Below are 19346 nucleotides of genomic sequence, written 5' to 3'. Positions count from 1 at the left end.
GAGTTGTCACAGGTATAGGTGCCCCCCATTGGGAAATCTTCCCTCAACTCTAACCTTTTGGATTTCCCCTCATATTCTGTTTTGGTGACACTGATCACCAAGTAGACAGGGCAAGTCTCCTCAGCAGAGTTACAAAAAGCAATAAGGGCTTAACAAATGGGTCCGATTCTTCCCCACTCTATCCAAAACAAAAAAAAAAAGAATTTGCAATACATAATGTTTACATTACCTGCTAGCCATATGCTACTAAAAACACTCTCAATTGACCAAGTCTGTCGTATTTTCTATAAATGTAATAATGGTTGAGCTGTACATTGATTTTATGAAGCAAGCAAAAAACACTTGACTTTTCTAATAGGAGTACAAGTGATATGAGCTCTTATTGTAAATAGCATCTGAAGATGAGGAATCATTGTGACATTTAGGCCTGATGACTGATAAATGGCGTAACGTATTAAAGTCATAAATAGCATCAGCTAACCTATGGCTTGGATCAATAATCAATAGGCAAACAAGAACTGCTTGCAGTTGCCTGAGAATAGTTGGTGTCTAAGTTAACTTAATTAAAGTAGACTTAAAGTCAAAAGTGGAGATTTGCTATTATAAAGGGCAGTGGTCCTCAACCTTTTGGATGTGGACCACTAACATGAATTTTACATACCTTATAAACACAATGCTCCAGTTCTCTGCCCCTCTCCCCCTGGACCCCACTGGGTCACACTGTTTCCTTATACAACACAATGCTTCGGCTCTCTGCTCCCTACACTCAGACTGCTGCCTTACACAGATTCCTCATTAGATCTCACCTTCTTATCCAGCCATGCGCTTAAGCTCCATACTCCCTCCCACAGTCTGTGATCAGCGCTGCAATTGGAAGTCCCCTCTTTCTTCACCTCCTGCTCTCTGCACTACTCCCGGTGCCTCCCTCTGAGTTCATAGGAGCCGGAACTACAGAGGAAAAAAAAAGAACAAAAACCAAGTAAAGGTGCAAAAGAAAAAAGTTATATTATTGCCCAAATAGTAGTCATAAATAAGTCCATGAAGTAATAAAAGGGATAAAAGCCCATACACATGGCAACTCACATTTTGGAAAAGTAAAAAAGCACATCTGTAGGTTTAGAACATCCCAGGGACAGGTGTGGGTAAGCAGGTCAATATCCTCAGTTCGTCCGCTCTGGTCTCTGCAGGCACTGTAATCCCGCTGTTCAGTGTTTTGTTGGAAACACGGCTGTACAGTGTTTGGGGCCCAAACGAGGCTTGGTGCGCAGGTGGCTGGGCAGCTGGGAGGGATAACGTCACCAAGATGCGTTGCATTTCTGAGCATGCGCGCTGCTTGTGTTGTGGCAGCCAAGCTCCTGTCAAGCAATACAACTGGGATAGAGAGCTAACGTTATATAGCAGAGCAAGGGTAGGGGCCAGAATATTAAATATACTTGGATCTGAATATATTTAAAACACAGTGATACTGAGGACTGGGTAGATGGAATGATATACATAAAGCCATTAACATGAACATTATAAGGTCTATCAAAATGGTAATAAAACAATAATAAACAAGCAGCAGTAAAAAAATGTATATATACTTGCGTAATATTACTAAAAAGAATATATATACCCGTAAACATCTAAACATCTAATATATCAGTCGTAGTGGGAAAAGAAATATATAAACGAAAAAAATTGTAACAGTAACAAAATATTAATAATAGCATATAAATATGAACTGTAAATAATATATTGATTGAATAAATGAGGCATGAGAAACAGATGCTCAATGGAAAAGGCATGTATGTGCATATATGTATACATGACATACACATGTGTACATCATACATCCCACATACAATCATAATTCTAATCATAGCATCAGGCAAAAATAATATAATATCACATATTGGATAAAGGGTGGGGAACAACAAGGAACAAAAACGGGGAAGGGGGAGGAAGAAAAAGAGGGGGGGCAACAAACAGAAGAAGGGGAGGGTGAGGTATAAGACATGATCCCTATATAGAGATGAAACCATACAAAATTAGTATATGTGTGTACAATGGGTCTGATTTATAATACTGCTTATTTTATTTGAAGACATAATTAGTGAGCACATCTCACATCGACTGCAAAGCTGGTGTACCTATAGATATTAGGGAAACTCGTGTTAAGTGGACACAGATTAAGGGTAAAGGATACTACATCAATGGATACTCACAAATGTGATGCCCGTCACCCCCAATAAAACAGACTCCTAAAAGAAAGTGATAAAAACATTATGGGTCAAATGGTATAAAGCAAGGCAGGGTGGGGGAAAACATAATATGGACTGCACCAGAGTAAGAGGACTAGAGAACAGTGGCAATTTCAATTCCCTAATTCAAACCTAGCGAAAATACATCAAGATTATAAATCCAGGTTTCTCTGGCACATCATTTTTTGAAACATTCAGCCTCAGGGAGGGATCTGGGCATCTGTTTATTAACCCACACTTGTAGTCCAACAGTAGTTTGTTGGTGGAACTCAGCAAAATGTCTTGGGACGCTGTGTTGATCTTTGCCCTCTTCTATAAGTCTTCTATGTTGACCGAACCGCTGCCTTAGAGGGCGGATGGTGCGGCCAACATAGATCAATCCACATGGGCATGTAAGCCCATAAACAAGAAATTTTGAGGAGCAATTATAAAAATTGTCCAGCTGATACGTTTTCACCTTAGAGCAGAAGGATTTTTTACCATGCTGGACAGATTTACAGGTTTTACACGGGGCTTTTTGACACTGATACGTACCTACTAAGTGTATCAGAACTGAATGGCTAGGTCTAATTTCAATGGGTTTGAATTTGCTTGTTGCAATTTTATTTTTAAGAATAGGGGCCCTTCAGTAGGTAACTCTGGGTTAATCCGAAAGAATGTTTTTTATATTCCAATGGTTGACAAGGATTCTTTCCATTTTTTTGTGTTGGAAATGGAAGGTACTAATGAACCTGGTGGAATGGTCACCAAGTTCCTGGATTGTTTTGGGAGGTTTACCATTTAGATAGATTTCATAGGCTTCATCTACCAACCGTTCTGGGTATTGTTTATCTAGAAATTTCCTTTTGAGAGTCACACTCTGTTCCACATAGTCAGCATCTCGTGTGCCCATTTGGGATATTCTGAATATGTAAATGACAGACCATAGGTGTTGTTATTACAATAATTGACAAATGAAGTAATAAGGTCGATAGATCCATCCCAAATGATGGTTTACTATCGCTTTAAGATGATAACACATTTATGCGAAAAGTAATTCATGTTGATGTTAAATGGAATTTTGGGGCAACAGGATTTGTAGTTGTCACATTTATGGCAAAAGAGGTGGTTGAAAGAATATTGTAAAGAGCCCCCCTAATATATTATTGCTTTCGGTTATTACTCCTTTAAATATGTTGTTGCTCTGAGAAAAGAAGTGGGTTTCTATAGTGAAAAAGGAAGACTTGTTTTAGTTTTGTATTAACCACACAACTAGCATCTGGGTCAAAGTAATGTGATAGCCTGTGTATTGTTACAAAACCTGTTTATAAAAACTGTCTGAACATTGACAGTCAAGAAATGCTATGAATAACTTTATGTACATGGAGGAGGTGTTTAGCCTTTCTTGGATTGGTAATGACCCATGGGTAGGCTATATCTTGATTGTATACTATAAATATTCTTTACCCGGAACAATAAATTGAACAGTTTATAGATCTGATCTCTGTTGGGTCATTATTAATATACATTGGTCCCTGTGCATAATCTGAGTGTTGCGGAATAGAGGAATGCTGGCTAATAAGGTAAGGTAATGTAGACAGTAATAAGGTGATAGTTAGGAATAGAGGTATAGGATGACAGAGTGTCATATCACTGGTGGTCAGGTGCTAGTTCCTGAAAAAGAGCAGTGATGCAGCCCCAAAGGTCTTCAATAATTTCTGGGAGGACCTTAATGGGGAAATTATCACGGCAGGCACTATTCTCATAATCCTCCAGCTGGTCATGGAGAAGAGAGAGCTCCTTCTGTGCTGCCTTCAGATCTTGCTCGTGTCCATCCAGGACAGTGCTGGCAATGTCCATGCGGCCCTCTAAGGAATAGGGAACAAATTGGTTGTTTGGTTCTTTCATCATGGAATCTTCTTCATGGTCCTTGAATGTGTAATTCATGATTGATTGTTTTCTAAAACAATACCATGGTTTCCCGATTACTCTATATACCCCTTGTAGACATGAGCTATGGGGTTGTGACCAAACAACAAGTTTCTGGGTGCATGTTGACAAAATAAAAGGATTGGTGGGTAAACTCTTTTGATCTGATGAGACAAGTGGCAACCAACGGTTATAGCAGTCTGGAGGTTTTTGCTGAGAGAAATTTTACCAGGCACATCTAATGCCCTGTACACACAATCGGTTCGTCTGATGAAAACGAACCAATGGATTTTTTCATCAGATATCCGATGAAGCTGACTTTTATCAGTCTTGCCTACACACCATCGCTTAAAAATCCGATCGTGTCCAACGCGGTGATGTAAAACACAACGACGTGCTGAGAAAAATTAAGTTCAATGCTTCGGGGCATGCGTCGACTTGATTCTGAGCATGCGTGGATTTTTGACCGATGGATTTCCCCACAGACGATTGTTTTTTTCTATCGTTTTTTTTAACCATACGAAAATTTTAAAACAGGTTCTATTTTTTTTCACCGATGGGAAAAAACTGATGGGGCCCACATACGATCGGTTCGTCCGTGAAAACGATCCATCGGTCCGTTTTCATCAGACGAACCGATCGTGTGTACAGGGCATTAGAGTGAGCATCAGTAGGTTTTGTACCCAAAACCTAATCTAGTCTTGTGGACTCAGGACCAGTTAGTCCCACCAGAAACATAAACGTTCACTTACGAAATCTTGTATTTAATAAAGAAAAATTAAAACTGAAAAGTCTATTTAATTTGGAAAAATATTCAACAGGACCATCACTAATAATTTGGAGTGTTGCAGTAAAATAGATTCTAAGTTAAATGATGCAAAACTGCAGAACACAATTTCTCTCCAATGTACTTTGAAAAGCTCGAAAATTAAGTATTTTGAAAAAAATTCTGCTGTATCTCCTTCGGCAATACGATCCATTAATAACCTGAGGAACTGCAATCACATTTAGAGAGCTAAATCTAATTGGAAATTAAATACTCACATAATTTAAAGAGCTGGCAGCTAAATAATTAAATGTCTAAATACAATAACATTTAGCGCAGTTGGAAACAGATAGGAAGAAAATTAAACAATATGAATGAGTTAAACTAAATATTGTGATCCAAAAATATTAACTATAATAAATGTATAAATATTCAAGTTGACACTTTTATCCATTGCTAACAATGTAAAAATTGAAATAATTTTTCAGATGAATGTATGTGTTATTAATGGCATGAAGTGGGTGGGTGAAAGAAGTTCACGGCATCTGAAGCAGGAAGCAGACAATACTGGCGTGAAGCACAATCCTAGACTGGTGATCTGCCCATTAAAGTTTGGTGCCTAACAATACACGTGGGCTAGTGGTAGCTTGGAGAACATGCTTATCCTTAGATAATGAGTCATTTTACAGTTTATACAGGAGAAATCACCTCTTGGGAGAAGAATACTAAAACAGCTTTGTCATTCTCCAAAAAATGGTCCCCCAATAGAAGACTTTGAATACTTAAAGGGGTTGTAAAGGCAGATGTTTTTTTTTTCTTCTGATAAAAAGCATTCTGTGTGCAGCAGCAGCAGCCCCAGCATCCCCTAATACTTACCTGAGTTGCTTCTCTGTCCAGCGATGTCAATTAATGTCTCAGCCGTCTGAGATACTCTTTCCCGATTGGCTGAGACACAGCAACGACTGCATTGGCCCCCATTGCTGTCAATTAAAGTCAGCTAGCCAATCCAGGGAGAGAGGGGCTTGGCCAGGTCAGGGGTCCGTGTCTGAATACACAGAGCTGCTTGCTGTGGGGCCACTGAACAGGAGGTAGAGGCCAGAAGCAGGGAAGGGGCACCCGCGAAGTGGAGGATCTGAGCTGCTCTGTGCAAATCCACTGCAACAGAGCAAGTGTAACATGTTTGTTATTTTCATAGGAAAAAAACTAGCCTTTACAATCACTTTAACTCTCTGTCAGGTGGTGAGGCTGGACTCCACTGTGTTCAAATGATACAGTCTTTGGCAAAGTTGTCAACATTCTACATATTCAGAAGGTTACAAGTCTATGTGCTATGCATTTAACCAGCTTTTATGCCACTACAGAACACAGTAGTAATATAGTGGCTGGCAGAAGGAATCATTAAATGCAGCGAGGGACCAGGTACCCAACGCATCTGGAACTGTTACTTATTTTGCTAAGCCTGTCCAAGGTTGCCATAGTTTGAGTTAGAAGGCTGGAAAGCTGCCAATTTACTACAACTGCACCTACTGAAAATTTAAGGATGAAAGATTACAAGATGCCTGCGTCTATAAAGGTCACTGAAGGCGTTTAAAGCATTTTTCCTGTTTATGTAAAAAGTTGAATTCTTATTTGCCTATAATATTAATTTAGGTGGCTTAAATTATTATTATTATTATTATTATTATTATTATTATTATTATTATTATTATTATTATTATTATCTAGCCTTTATTTCTTACACACTGATTTAAAAAAACTGCTGGTCTTTGTTTTATTCTGGCAACATACAGTATAAACAGACACATTAAACCCAACATGTTATCTTAACTGTTTAAGAGGTGATTCAAATAATGACTCTTTGTAATTAGTGTAAATAGTAATTAAACTTTGAGCATAAATTTGTCATGTTCAACCTGCCTGACACTATTACCACAATGCAATAATTATGGATGCTTAATGTATAATTTAACAAATTAACAAATCAGAGCATCTAACCCGTATTATCTGCTTTCCCTACCTTCTTTATAATAGTAAGCAGTTTATGAAAATAACTCATGTCTTGAGAAAAATTGTGAAAAGAGTTTTTGGATTATTATTTTTTTAGTCAGAGGGTAATGATAAGATCGGTCAATTGGGACAAACTCCTTTCCAAAATGTAGGAATTATAGTATTTCTAGTATTTATAGTATTTATATTTTATATTTCTGATCACCTCAGTCCAAAATATACTTTTCTATTAAAGTATAACCAAAAGCAACATTTGTTTAGACTTAGAGGGGTGAGGGGTTAAAAACTCTGGGCCTGATTCTCAAAAGAGATACGCTGACTTAAATTGAGATTTTCCTAGCCTGTGAAGGAAAATATTAGTTATATGAAGACAGGAGGCGAGTATCTTATGCATATCTCTCTTTACTAAAGCTCATAGCAGAAATACATAAAAACTTTATGGTAATCTAAAAAATAAAACTCAAAAGGACTACCAATCCCAGCAGTCCCTGGGCCAACGTAGCCCCTCCCAGGCCTCAGCCTATATATGGGACTGTCTGAGGTAACCACATCCTCTTTCTTTGCGAAGATCCGTGCAATCAGGAAACGTAAGTCCGATCCTCTCTCCTTGCGATGGTCCGGGACTTCCTTACTGGAACACGATATCCGCGTCTGAAGGGAGCGAAAGGGAAGGACCAACTGGACCGCTTCATCCGAACTGACTTCATCCCAACGGGGATCAAGGGAAACCGAATCCTCTGGGCCGACCGGACCGTCGCCTTCAGGAAAAAACATACCAACTGCAATCCAACAGGGATTGTGAGCAACTTAGACCATCCGTATCTCAGGATCAGGACTGTACTGTTCAATAACCTGCAAGGAGAAGAGAAATAATCGTAATAGGGATGGGAAGGGAGGGAAGATACTCGCCTCCTGTCTTCATATAACTAATATTTTCCTTCACAGGCTAGGAAAATCTCAATTTATATATCAGACAGGAGGCTTCGTATCTTATGCAAGTTCAAAGCAAACAACAGAGTTAACAATGTATACAATGCAGATAAACCTCATAAAATTGACATGGACACATGGGCCTCCGGTCTGAAATAAAAATTACGAAAGGTGGACTCTGAGGACCAATCAGCCGCCCTAAGTAGGTCAGAAAGAGAGCCTCCAGAGGAGACGATTTTCGTAGCCATAGCGCCCCTAGTAGAATGTGCTCCAAATAGGGAGATGTTTATGCCCGCCATCTCCATGGTGGAACGTACCCACCGTGCCAGAGTGGCGGAAGAGACTGGGTGATGGGGCTTGACGTATGAGACCAGAAGTTGGGAAAAATTCGGAGGTCGAAGGACAGACGTGTGTGCCTCATAAGTCTGTAGGCAGCGAACCACGCAAAGTTGCGGATGAGTGGGAAAAAAGGGATAGAAGACAGATTGAATACCCGTTTTTGTCCTACGGACCACTGAAAATCTGACCCCTTGAGGCGAGAATTGGCGCCTGGAAATGTCTAACGCTCTCACATCCGAGACGCGCTTGACTGAGACCAAACAGAGAAGAACTGTGAGTTTGAAAGACAGCAATCGTAGGGATAGTCCATCATTGTCCTCCCATGAAGCAAACATGTCAAGTAACTTGGAGACGTCCCAAGTTGTCTGATATCTAGGCCTAGGGGGGCGTTGGAATTTAATACCCCGCAGTAGTCTACAGACCAATGGATGTTTTCCCACAGCTAAAGAGTTAACTGGGCAGTGGTATGCTGATATAGCCGAGCGGTATATGTTGATGGAACTATAGGATTTGCCAGAATCAAAAGATTCTGCCAAATAATTCACCACTACAGATACAGGGGCGTGTATGGGATCAACCTGTTGATCACACCAACGAACCCAGAGTCGCCAAGCATACCGGTAGGTTGATCTAGTCCCGGGGGCCCAGGCCACGGCGAGGAGATCCCTAGCTGATCCTGAAAGGTTGATATCCGCTTCTGAGATCCTGAGATCAGCCATGCTAGGAGGTGGAGGTTGCCCTCCACGACTAGTGGATGGGGGTCCCCGGACGGGTTGGTCAGCAGTAGTGGGAACAGGGGAATCAGTCTGGGGTAATCCACGACCATCCCCAAGAGGAGAGGGAACCAGGGCTGTGTCGGCCACCAGGGTGTGATCAGCACAATTGTCGCCTGTTGGTTCGAGGCGTGGAGGAGAACTCTGGGTATCATCTGGAATGGGGGAAACGCGCAGTGAGTTCCCTCTGGCCAAATGTGACGGAAGGCGTCCACCGCGGATGCTTCTGGATCGGGCCTCCAGCTGAAGAAATGGGGCAGTTGGTGGTTGAGGCGAGAGGCGAACAAATCCATGTTCAACGGGCCCCAAAGACGTTCCAAAAGGCGGAACACCAGTACCAGTCGGCTACCGTGTTGGAGACTCCTGGAATATATTCCGCGATAGGGACAATGTTGCGGGCCAAGCAAAAATGCCAGAACTCCTTCGCCAGGTCTGCAAGGATCCTGGACCTGGTGCCTCCCAAGCGGTTGACGTATTGAACCGCGGCCACATTGTCCATGCGTTAAAGTACACAGCAATTGGAAGCCTGTGGGATGAAGCTCTTGACGGCAAAAAATGCCGCCAGCAGTTCCAAAGCATTGATGTGCAACTCCGATTCGGAGGTGGACCAAGTCCCCCCTGTGGAATCTGCCCCGCATCGGGCGCCCCAGCCGTGTCGACTCGCGTCCGACTCTATGATGATGTCGGGACCGGAGTTGAAGATGGTCTTGCCGTTCCACTCGACGGCGTGGCGAAGCCACCATTGTAGTTCTTCTACTGCCTCCGAACAAAGGGGATTTTCGTCCGCATACCTGAGGCCCTGGCGAAGGTGTAAAATCTTGAGCCTCTGAAGAGCCCTGTAATGAAGTGGAGCCAGGAAGATGGCCTGGATGGATGCAGCCAAGAGCCCCACTAAGCGGGCCAGGACCCTTAAGGATAAGGAGCCTTTGCGAAGCACTGCCCTGATTTCCTTGCGAATTAGGGCTAATTTTGTTTTTGGGAGACGGAGGACAGCTTGTTTGGTGTCCACTAGGAAACCCAAGAATTCCATCACCTGGGCCGGAATTAGGACCGATTTTTCCCGGTTGATTAAGAAACCCAGTGTTTGTAGTAGGGAGACCGTCCATGCCATGTGGAGGGAAACTAGGGCCTTTGAGTGGGCCATGATAAGGATATCGTCCAGATAAATAATCAGACGTACCCCTCTGCTTCGTAGCGATGCCACCACTGGTTTCATCAACTTCGTGAAACACCATGGTGCCGACGATAGCCCGAATGGGAGGCAGGTAAACTGCCATATCTGACTTTTCCAGCGGAATCGGAGTAGGTGTTGTGACTCCGTGTGAATAGGGACGGTGAGATAGGCGTCCTTCAGGTCTATTTTACCTAACCAGTCTCCCGGTTGCAGGAGGTCTCGGAGGCAGTGAATGCCCTCCATCTTGAAATGCCTGTAGCAGACATGTTGGTTCAGGTCTCTTAGGTTTATTACGGGCCGGAACCCGCCCCCTTTCTTCTTGACAAGGAAAAGGTTGCTTGTGAAGCCCGGGGAAAAATCTTCTACTTTTAAGATTGCCTGTTTGGACCGGAGGTCCTGTATTTCGTTCTCGATGAGAGTAACGTTTTGTCGTGTGAAATTGATAGGATGAGGGACCAGATTTAATGTCGGTGACGACAGAAGTTCTATTTGAAAACCCCCGACCGTCTGCAATATCCATGGGTCTGCCGTAATCGCAGACCAGGCGGGGATAAAATACCTCAGGCGTCCCCCCACTGGTATGTGTGGTTGTGGAGTGTAAGGTATACTCACCGAATGGAGGCCGGGATCGGTTGTATCCACGTCCGCCGCGTCCGCGCCATGGTCTGCCTCGGGGTGGAAAGAACGGTGCTGGTTGCGCCACTGGAACGGGGTAGGTGGGAGGAGCCTGCTGGTATTGGTATTGGGGGTTAGGTCTGTTTTGTGGCCTATAGGTGGACCCACGGCCGGCAGATCGGCCTCTACCTCTGCCGGCCCTGTTAAAAACTCTCACAGCCCCTGACTTTCTCAGTGATGTTTGGGCTTTATCAAGTCCTGAAAATAGTCCCACAAACTTATTGATATCTTTGAGGAGGTTATCCCCAAAGAGCATACCGACCGCTGCAGGACCGGGTTCGGTTTCGGCCAGGTGGGAGAGTTGGGGGTCTAGCCGCATTAAGATGGAGCGGCGTCTCTCGACCGAGCAGGAGGTGTTAGCCATGCCTGCTAGGCAAATAGCCCTCTGGGCCCAGCCGCGTAGCTGCATTAGGTCTACCGGTTGATCCGAAGCGGCTGCTTGTTCTGATAAGTTCAGAATTTAAGTTAAGGGTCCCATTAAATCTAAGATGCGTTCCTGAATAGATTTAAAGGAACGCTCAATCCCTTTTTTGGGGAGTTTCCCCGATTTTGCCAGATATTTGGCCAGCATGGGGTCCACCTCTGGTGTGGCCACCACCTTGTTGGGGATGGCGGGTCAAGGACATTCGGCCCGTAGCTTGTTGCGGGCGGGTCTGTCCAGGGATTTCCTGGCCCAGTGTTCCACGTATTGAGATACGTGAGGCAAGGGGGACCAATCGCCAGATCGCGGGTGAGCGATGGCGTCCGGGTGGAAAAATGGTTCCCCCAAGGCATCTAAAATGACTTCTCCCTGTGTATCAGGGGTGGCATTGGAGTGAAATGCCGTATCCTCAGCATCCTGTCTATCATCATCAGACCCGTAGTCGTCAGACTCGCTTTTCTCTGAAGCCCCTGGTGAGTCCTCGTCCGAGGAATCAACGTAGGAATCAGGTTTAGTCCTTCTAGAGGACCGTTGCCTCTTAATGTCTAACTCCCTGAGGCCCAGGGGTCGGTCAGAGTCTGTTGGATGTTGAGGTTGGCAGGCCGGGGAGGAAACTGCCTGAAACAAGTTGTTTACTTCCCCTGTCGGGGAGTCAAGTGCTGCTAGAGTGTGTTTCTGTTTGAAAGAAACTTTGCCTTTCTTGTTTGGCGGTTCGCCAGTTTGAGGCGGATTAATCATAGCAGGCTTAGAGGGGCGTGGTCCCTTGGACGGGATGGCCGAGGCCAGAGCCGTCTGGACAGAAATGTTAATCAGATCCTGGATCTGAGCAGCCGTCATGAACTGCGTAGTATCAAGGGTAAAAGCCTCCCCTGCAAGGGGGGCAGTATAGTTGTCTTCAGACATGAGTATATGACCCGCAGGTGTTTTTAAAATCACTGGCCACCTCTTTATATATCTGTATATATAGTAAAAATCAAGTTAATTAATTGTCAAATCAATTGTAAAAATATATATACACTAAGTGAAAAATTCCCCTTTTAATTTGTTCTATCCTTACAGATTCTGCTGTAAGCATAGAGGTAGGATGGATCTGAGAGTTAATTGGCCTGAGATAACAAGTATCTTCAGGTGGGCAGATGGATAATAAGGGGAAAAAATGGGAGCAGCGTAGCAGGCTTCCTCACCTATACACCGATCGTTCTGCACTGGCAGCGGTGTGAGGGAGAAAGCCCGCGATCTTCTGGGGCGAAGTCTCGCGAGACTACGCTTACCAGAGCGCTGATTGGTTGCCGCCGAGTCCCGCCCTTCCTCAGCGCGCGAACGTGAGGGGAGAAGGGAAAAGATGGCGCCGCCTGGCGTGCTGCGAGCGCTGACAGGCGAATCGACGGAGGGACGGGCGGGGGGAGAACAACCTATGTAGCGGACGCGTGAGGGGAACGCGTCCGCACCGTACGCCCAGCGAGTGTGGGGAAAAAAACCACAGGGGAGTTAACCTGTAGGAGAGTACATTGCCACGATTGTAGTAGAATGCAGAACCGCATGAAATATAGTAAAAAGCATAGTGACAATGAGTGAATAAGGAATGAAAGAAGATTGAAAGAATAAACAGCTGAGAAAAAACGGAAAAGCAGGGGGGTTCCCCACCCCAAAATCATTAACAACAGCTGTATGTAAAATATCAACTAATACTTATCTGAACACTGCGATGAGCAGAAAGAAAGAGGATGTGGTTACCTCAGACAGTCCCATATATAGGCTGAGGCCTGGGAGGGGCTACATTGGCCCAGGGACTGCTGGGATTGGTAGTCCTTTTGCGTTTTATTTTTTAGATTACCATAAAGTTTTTATGTATTTCTGCTATGAGCTTTAGTAAAGAGAGATATGCATAAGATACGAAGCCTCCTGTCTGATATATAACTGCTGTTCAGTCTGCGTATCCCTGTGTCTAACTTTGGAAACGATTCTCAAAAGGCTTTTTCCAAAGTTAGGCAGAAAATCTGACATGTGTAAGACACTTATGCCGCGTACACACCATCGCTTTCTGCGATGGAAAAATGCGACGCTTTATGTGCTTTAAAAAAACGTCATTTTTCAAACTTCAATTTGAACAACGACGTAGCATACACACCATCGCTTTTTCACAACGCTCTAGCACAGCGCAGTTCCGTCAATCACGCACGACGTCACTATAAAGGGTCGTTTCCATGCGGAAGACGGCCTCTTTTGCTGATATCGTGTTGCTGCGTGTTAGTAAAAGTTTGGTGAGATACGATTCGTGATTTTCAGTGACTGTGCTTTAAATTTCGTTTTCTGTCGTACAGTTTGTCTATTTGTTGTCGGATCTGTGATACAGTGCTTGTACTAAGGACGTATTTGTTTTGGCATTACGTTTTGTGTGCACGGTGCTGTTTAGCAGGTCGTTCTTCAAAGGCCATTCTGTACTTCAGGGCGTAATTTTTAGTCTGATCTGATTTGACGACCGTTTTCTAGCCATGTTGCGGGTACGAACTCGTCGCCGAGATCGTGCTGTGCTTGTTGTTAGGATGTGTGCTGCATCCCAGCGACGGTCCATGAACAGGGTGAGGAGGAGGTTGTGGACCAAGAACTGGTTGCTACGCAGGGACCAGTTCTCTCATATGCCTCTGCTGCGGGAGATCCGAGAAAATAACCCTGATGATTTCAGGAATTTTCTTAGGATGTCTGACCCCGTATTTCAGCAGCTTTTGGCTTTGGTGTCGCCATATATCACCAGGCAGGACACCGTTATGCGGGAAGCCATCACTGCTGAGCAGAGGCTAGTTGCTACGTTGCGCTACCTTGCAACAGGGAGAAGTCTGCAGGACTTGAAGTTCTCGACGGGCATCTCCCCCCAGGCTCTGGGCCTCATAATCCCGGAGACCTGTTCGGCCATCATTCAGGTTCTTCAGGAGGACTATGTTAAGGTAAGTGGTGTTCTTTCAATGGTCAAACTATGGCCCAAAAAAAGTAAAAAAAAAATGTTTCTAATATGCTCAGAATGCTCACTTTGTCTCTATGTATGCTGTTCTACACAATTTGTAAAGCCCTACATGTTTATTTAATTTAGCCAACCTGTCCATCATTCTATGTTGTGGCCAAACCCACCTAGCATAGTCCCTATATCCCCGTTTATTTGTGGCCTCCATTGTAGTGCTGCATTTTGTGTGTCCCTATATCCCTGTTTATTTGTGGCCTCCATTGTAGTGCTGCATTTTGTGTGTCCCTATATCCCCGTTTATTTGTGGCCTCCATTGTAGTGCTGCATTTTGTGTGTCCCTATATCCCCGTTTATTTGTGGCCTCCATTGTCCAAACCCCCCCCCCCCCCCCCCCCTAGATTTTTGAACTACATAATAATAATTATTTTTCTTATTATTTTTTCTTTTTTGTGGGGTTGTTTCTCATGTGAGAAACTCATCTTGGGCCCCCACTCCCCCTAAATATATTTTTTGAACATCAGAGGGGGTGATTAATATGCTTAGTGTTCACATGTTATTTTTTAATACTAACCTTTTTTGTGGAATTGTTGGTGGGATCCCTTGTAATTTTAGCTATATTCTGTTCAAAATGTTTGTTTGAATGTATTTTTTATTTTCTTTCTATCCAGTTCCCCACCACGCCACAGGAATGGCAGACTGTGGCAGCGGACTTCTCCCAGCGTTGGAACTTTCCGAACTGCGGAGGAGCCATTGATGGCAAGCACATCCGCATTGTGCCCCCACCCCATAGTGGATCCCATTTCTTCAATTACAAGGGGTTCCACAGCGTTGTTTTGATGGCGGTGGTCTCTGCCAATTACGAGTTCTTGTACGTGGATGTTGGGAAAAATGGCCGGATGTCGGACGGCGGTGTCTTTGCGGAGACGGAGTTCGCCCAACGGCTTCGGTCGGAGGACCTAGGATTGCCACCTGCGGAGGAGAACGAAGAGGGTCTGCCCTTCGTGTTTGTTGCAGATGAGGCTTTTGGTTTGGGTCCCCACCTCATGAGGCCATTTCCCGTACGCACCCTCACCCATGAGAGGAGGGTTTTTAATTATCGATTCCGATTGTTTTTAACAGCAATAAACCTTGCGGAATACAAATGGAATTACATCATCCTATGTTGTTGCATTTTACACAATTTTTTAAAGAGAAATTCACAAACTTATCTGACGGTATTGCCTGATGAGGCTGATGTTGTGGCTCCGGAGCCGGGACATCAGGCTAGCCATAGAGGCTTGGCCCCCCAAACCGCACGTGCAGTGCGTCAATCATATGTGGACTATTTTATGGGGAGGGGGGCCATTGAAATGCCCGATCTTGACTAAAGAATAAAATTTACTTTTTGTTTGATTAAACAGTGTTTATTTTTTGGATTTTCTTTATTTGTAAGTTTTGGGGGGTAATGTTTCTTTTTCCTAGGTTCCCATCCAGCCATGTGTTTGGGATGTCATAAATTCACATGAGTGTTAAATCTTAATAACTCTACAAATATGCCTGAGTAATTGAATGAGTCTGCATTGATACCAATAACTACACACAAATTTTTTGGAGTCCAAAATTTTTTTTTTTTTTTACTTTTTTTTTTTTGATTATTACAAAATAGAATCATTGTTTTTTTTTTTTTTTTTTACTTTTTGATTAGTACAAAATAATCTTTTTTTCTTTTTTTTGTCTTTTTTTTGATTAGTACAAAATAATCTTTTTTTTGTCTTTTTTTTGATTAGTACAAAATCTTTTTTTCTTTTTTTTGTCTTTTTTTTGATTAGTACAAAATAATCTTTTTTTCTTTTTTTTGTCTTTTTTTTGATTAGTACAAAATCTTTTTTTTGTCTTTTTTTTGATTAGTACAAAATCTTTTTTTCTTTTTTTTGTCTTTTTTTTGATTAGTACAAAATTTTTTGTTTATTTTTTTTTTTTTTGGTGTTTTTAAAATTCAAGGGAAATAAAAATAACACAAACAATTAAACCCTCCCCAAAACATTAATAACATTTTTAAGCTGCCGTTCCAGCGTCTTCGCTTTGTGGCGTATTTCCCGGCAGGCCAGACGTATGTCCTCGACTTGGGCCCTGCAGGTGAGAACCTCGCCGATGAGGAGCTGGGCACTATACGTGTCCAGTCCCTGACCAGCCCGATTTCCTCCTGAAATGTGGAACCAAAACATGTGTTAAAAGATTGTATGCCTATATCTATATTCACTGAAAATGTGGTATATGTTACTTTACCGGATGTTGAGGCAGGTTCCTCTTCATCTACATCCCTCGGGGGTGTGGCTTGATTGGCTTGTGCCTCCTGCCTTTCTGCTTCATTGTGCCCTACAAGATTGAAGAAAGGGAAAACATGAGGTTAAAACATTACGAGCGGCATGAAATGACCCAAAAATATTCCGAAATTATAAACAAAAGGGCAATATTGTTGATTTTTAAACAATTATCAAGAAAATATACCAGTATTTAATCCATTCACAAAGTAATGTCAAATCTGTTGACCAAATTTTTTTTATTATATATGTAAGCTAACCAAGTCTCCCCTGGATCTGCTCACCCCTGTGTGTGACCCAACATAGGTTGTGATTGTGACAAACAATTGTGCTACTGAGTACACATGTTCAATAAAAAAAGGAGTAGCAAACGCTCCTTTTTGGGAATCTCAAGGTATTTACGTTTCTTATAAAATAAGCTGAAACACATTTACATCAATACCAGAATTGAATACACCTTTTTTTTAAGCCCCAAAAATGTCACAACTTTCATATTTGTGTCGACTAATTGGTCATAGGAGTCGTCGTTCATTCGCCCACAATTCCTAAATTTACGATTTTAGTTCAGATACAGTGCTTCAACTCCCCTTTGCACATGCAAACTAGGCATGATGCCATTTCTCATTAATATGGTATTGGATTATTGAAAGTCAGCGAATGAACGACGACTACGACGACTGCATCATGCGTCCACATTCATAATATTCATTATGGTCAACCTGCAAAAATAAAAAACATGGCACAAAGAACACACCAAAATAATTAATACACATGGAAAAAACTTACTTCTTCTTCGAATCACCCTATTAATTTTGGAAAGTTGGTGGGGTTCCCTTTTTTTTAAATCCGACCACCTTTTTCGCAGGTGCTCTCTGCTCCTGGTTTTCCCAAACTTCCGCTGGAGCCTACGGATGACCTTCTCCATAATTTGTGCTTTTACTTTATTGGGATGCATGTAGGGGCCATGCTTGGCATCATAGTCCTCCCTCCTCAATATGGTGACCATCTCCACCATTTCATTAAAACTCATGTTGGAGGCTCTGCAGCGGAATCTGCGGCGTGGTTGGGCCTGGCCTGCCTCCTGGCTTGAGCTAGAATACACCTCCATGTTGTCCATCTTTTCTCACTCACCAAACGACAGAGAAGGGGCGTGGAAAGGACGATACCGAACGTCAGGGGCGGGGTGTCGTGCGGAGCGTCACGGGTGCGTAGTGTAAAAGGGATGGGACGTGTTTGTAAACGGCGTGCATAGTCTGTGGAAGAAGGCGTAAATCACGATCTTTCATAACGACGATACGTAAGTTTTTTATTCCGACTTTATTATAGTGAATAGGGAATGAGTTTGTGGGCTAGTTAGGGGAAGTAAGCTAGTGGCTTTAATTACATTATGTTTTGGCTTCTGTTTCATGTGCAGAAAGAATGGATCCCTTCAAGGATGCTGATTTCCTCACAGAATTCATACAAAAATGGAAGGAACATCCTGTTCTGTGGCAAACCAAAAGCACAATAAATAAAAACAAAGATGCCAGGGAAAAAGCTAGACAGAGCATGCTTGTTTTTCTGAAAACAAGGGTCCCCAACGCCACAACAGACACAGTGAAAAGCAAAATAAATTCCATCAGGGGCACCTACAGGGCCCAACGGGTCCAAGTCCTGGCCTCAATGAGGTCTGGGGCTGCAGCTGACTCCATATACAAACCAACCCTGTGGTACTACAGTCAGCTGCAGTTCCAGGACGACCACATTGAGACCAGGGCATCCATGTCTACCCTTCCCCCAAGAGGTAGCTCCCAGCTTCCCAGCAGCCAATCCTCCAGTGTTCCCTGCAGACAAGAGTAGGCAAGCTCGGAGGAAGAGCAAGAGTTCCTGGAGGACCCCAATTGTGAGCCATGGAGAATGGTATGTGTTTTTTGTATGAATTTAGTTAGTATATGACAAGTATAGTAATAATGTTAAATGTATGTTACTATTGTTCTAAATTCTATGTGAATCTCCTAAGTTTAGGGATAGGATCAATAGTCAGTAGTGGCAAAACATGATGGGGTCAAAATTGGCAAATTAATAATGTTTATGAAGGAGTGGGTGGCATTTTCAGATAGGCCAGTAGGGGGGAGTAACGCAATACACCTGCAAGGGGTCCCAGATGGAAGACACCCTTTTTGAGTACTATCTAGTTGACACTAAATTTAATATAACATTTTTGGGGGAAAAGGCCACTTATTTGCTAAATTAGGCATGCAACAACCCACATAATTCCAGGGGGACCATGTCTGAAGGTGTTTAAGGGGCCACATAATTAGGGATGGCGACCCTGTGTGTAATATATATTGACATTCAATTTGCATCACTCATGATTGTAAAAATGTGTGTGATTAATGACAAACACAAATAACATATGTTCCTTTTTTTGATACACAGGCAGACCCAAGCCAGGAAGAGCCAGGGCCCACAGGGAGCCAGGAAGAGCCAGGGCCCACAGGGAGCCAGGAAGAGACAGGGCCCACAGGGAGCCAGGAGGAGCCAGGGCCAACTGCAAGGCAGGAGGTGGCAGAGCCCACTGGGAGCCAGGAGGTGGCAGGCCCCAGTGGGACCCAGGAGGCACGCCGGCGGGATGCCATCTCCCGGATCCCTCCATTCCGCAATCCCAATAAACGGCTCAGGAGTATGCGACAAATGGAGGAGGAGACCCAGGGCCTGCTTCGCCAAGCTACTGCAGCCATCCGAGAGCCACCCAGTGAAGTTGAGGGGTTCGCAGCGCTCATTGCAGCCAAGCTCTACAATCTGGAGCAGAGCCAGCGTGTGCGCTGCGAACTCCTCATCTTCCAAGCCATAAGCATGGCATCCCTGGGGCAGC

The sequence above is a fragment of the Rana temporaria genome, chromosome 4 (genome assembly GCF_905171775.1).
Source record: "Rana temporaria chromosome 4, aRanTem1.1, whole genome shotgun sequence".
Lineage (NCBI taxonomy): Eukaryota > Metazoa > Chordata > Amphibia > Anura > Ranidae > Rana > Rana temporaria.
Note: the sequence above shows the minus strand (reverse complement) of the source record.